The 3420-nt window shown below is 40.5% G+C and overlaps 1 long non-coding RNA gene across 1 annotated transcript; it reads right to left on the bottom strand.

Annotated features, from left to right (window-relative positions):
* Nucleotides 1-2094, bottom strand: LOC138752412 (uncharacterized). The gene is made up of 2 exons (XR_011350621.1): nt 2011-2094; nt 1-122 (listed from the first exon to the last, which is right to left on the bottom strand). It is a non-coding gene; the product is annotated as an uncharacterized lncRNA (long non-coding RNA).
* Nucleotides 2095-3420: the final 1326 nt, after the last annotated feature.

Raw genomic sequence — 3420 nt, 5'->3', positions numbered from 1 at the left:
TTAAGCGATGATGACATTTATTTCAAATTATTGGAAGAGGCAAATACAGAGACGGTCTGGACCTTGACAAAATAATTGATAGCGTTAAGAGGCGAGAGGACCCCAAATCCAAGCAGCAATACCTGTGCACCACAAGAAAGGGTTACTTAAACAAAAGTTGCTTTTACTTATCTTTGAATATGAAAATGCTATCATACTTTAACTTATCTCTATTGACTCACGTAACCTACTTAACCCCCTTCTAATTCTAAATGCACGTGTGTGTAATGTATTTGTGAGTTCAGCAAAGTGCTTTGGTTCACAGTCCAATCTCACTGGTTGCAGCCAATTCTTGTATTGTGCACAGAAGTTAACTTTAATACAGTTCACCAGGCTTTGGTGCTCAACAGGAAAATAGTTACCACTCAGAAGGCTCTTGTTGGTTTTCAGAGAGAGAGAGTTTTTCTTGTTCCAGAACATCACCAACTGCTTCCTTTTTAATCAGCCACTCCAGTGTCTTACTGATGTAACATGCCCACCTTTACGGTTCTCCAGTTGATAACCTCTTTCTTTCAGGTCATCACAGGGGAACACTGGACAGCCAGTCATCTCCTTTGACCAGGCCATCTTTCAAAGCTCACCAGCTTGTCCCTCTGGAGCCAATGTCTGTCTGTCTGTCTGTCTCTCTCTCTCTCTCTCTCTCTCTCTCTCTCTCTCTCTCTCTCTCTCTCTCACTCCCTCCAACTCTGAGAGCAAAGCCTGTTTATTACTGTTCTCTGGCTGTAAAGATCACATGACCTTCCAGACAGTAAATTCTCTTTTCCAGACAAAGCTGCCACTGTCTGTTGTTACATTTGTTGCCTTTTGCAAATGACCGTCCATCATGATCTAATCATCTTGCAAAAGCACCTGCAAAATTTCTGTGTTTTAAAGTGTTTGTGTGTGACCTACTCAAATAAACCTTTCCCCATTTATTTCCCAAATACCTCTATATACTCTGTTACAGTAGCTTCCATCGAGTGAAGAAATCGGAAAGTGGTGCAGTTTCATAATCGCAGTTGAAAATTGCAGCCACCTACACAGTGAAAACTCAAATCAAACAAGTCAAAGGATGTAACCATGATACTTCTCAAGAACAATTGAACAGCATGTCAGGAATCTCAAAAGGGCTATCTTCGACGTTGTCCTGTGTACAATTAATGGTTAAACTGTGAATGACTGTCCATTTACATCACTCCCTTTCCTGACATGTTCAGGTGACAATCTCCCTTTAGATTATTGACACTGAATTGGCCATCCTCACATGTACCTGCAATACACTGCAACAGCAATGAATTTGTGTACTTTCCTAATCTATTCCTGCTACCCTTCACTGGTCTGGAGTCCACCTCACAGATCGAACTGCCACTCAAGACTCATTTGACAATCTATTCACTTTCCGCTGATAGATCGTAAATATTTCTTGTAAATCTCCATTGTACCAGCGCTCAACATTTTTCTGGTGCTCATAAATGGACTCACTTATTTCAGAGGTTTGCTTGCACCCAGCCAATCAGTTCTCCATACAATGCTCTCTGATTTTACACAGCAATTTCTTGTGCAGAAACTAAACAAATACAATTAAAAAGTCCAAACACACCATGCCAACAGGTCGACTTGAGGAAGGAAGGAGTTAAAAGCCAGTGAGAATAAAAGCTAGATTTTGGTGCATTCTTGTAAGACAGGGAAGTTAATTCAAAAGGTCAAATTAGTACCACAATTAACTATAGGAATTTTTTCTGAACCAGCCAATGAGCAGGTCCGATAAGTGGCTGTCAATCTTATGTACTTAGTAGGAATTGCATTGGGTAAGAATGTATAGTATAAACTTTTGATTGGGCCAAATGTAACCCAACTCGTGTGTAAACTGAACAAAGGCAAGCTGTGAACATGAGGTCAGTCCCTGCCAGTCTTTATAGAGAGAGTGTGGCAGAGTAAGCAGTGGAAGGAACACAGCCACTATTCCGTGACCATCTGCACAGTTGTCTTTACCGCTGGGTGAGCAAGGTTGTGGATCAGACTGAATCCCTTCGCCCTCCAGTGCGCCCTCCAGAAACAGCAGGTTGTCTGGCCCTGGTCAATTTGTTTTTATTCAAATTCAGCACGCTCCTTTAAGGGCAGCTTGAGCTCAGTCACCTGGTGCATTGTGACATCATAATCGCTGCCCAGGGTGCACGCTGGAAGGGATGCTGGAGTCAGAGAGAAACCTCTGATGAGGCCATTTCCCCATGGCTACCCAGCCATGTGGTGATATAAGTGGGGCTGGTTCACCATGAGGGTGCGCACCACCACACAACCACCCCCCAGAACCGGCTTCGTGTCCTTTCACTTTGGTGGCCAGCCCCGGCACTTGGGCATTTGTAAGGTAGTGGGGAAACCTTTGATGTTATTAAAAGAACAGTGGGTTAATGAGGATGAGCAGTTGGACTTGTAGGATTATGTTTCTAAATTTAAAGTAAGGCTACAAAAAGTGTGGACTTTAGCTCGAGAATTTAGAAGTGGCTCAGGGTAAAATGAAGTGTTTATTAAATGAAACCTCAAGTGAGGAAATTTAAGGTAGGAAGTAAAGTTTTGATTTTTTTCCCAACACATGACAATCCTTTGAAAGCAAGATTTTCTGGTCCACACACAGTTAAATCAAAATTATATGATATTATCTATGTTGTTAACACTCCAGATAGAAGGAATAAAACTCAGGTTTGTCACATAAATATGTTGAAACCTTATTATGAGAATAATGGTAATGGAGACCAATCTTTATCAGATGTGTTGGCTGTTGACAGAGTGCAGGAAGTGGTGGATCATGAGATTATGGAAATAAAATCTTGTGAGGGTAACCTTAAAGAAACCATGGTTACTGTGTGCTTGGCTAACTCAGAAATTTTGAAAAATTTAGAGAAAAAGTTAGTTCATCTTAATTCACAAGAACAGATACATTTGAAGGATTTAATTTTAAAGAACTCAGATCTTTTTCCTGACATTCCAGAAAGGGCATCAGTGATTTATCACAATGTGGATGTTGGTGAGTCAAATCCCATTAAACAACACCCATACAGAATAAACATTCAGAAAAGGAAAATTATGGATCAGGAGGTGGGATATATGTTGAGAAGTGATTTTATTAGACCTTCAAACTCAGATTGGAATTCTCCTTGTATTCTGGTACCGAAACCAGATGGAACTGTTAGGTTTTGTACAGATGGCAGGAAGGTTAATGCAGTAACTAAAACAGATGCTTATCCTATTCCAAGAATAGATGATTGTATTGATAAGATTGGAATAGCTAAATTTCTTACTAAGTTGGATTTGTTGAAGGGTTACTGGTGTGTGCCTTTAACTGAGAGAGGAAGGAATATTTCAGCTTTTGTTACTCCATCTGGCTTATATGAGTACAATGTGTTA

This window comes from Narcine bancroftii, chromosome 2 (assembly GCF_036971445.1).
Source record: "Narcine bancroftii isolate sNarBan1 chromosome 2, sNarBan1.hap1, whole genome shotgun sequence".
Taxonomy (NCBI): Eukaryota; Metazoa; Chordata; class Chondrichthyes; order Torpediniformes; family Narcinidae; genus Narcine; species Narcine bancroftii.
This window is presented reverse-complemented; position numbering and strand designations above follow the sequence as displayed.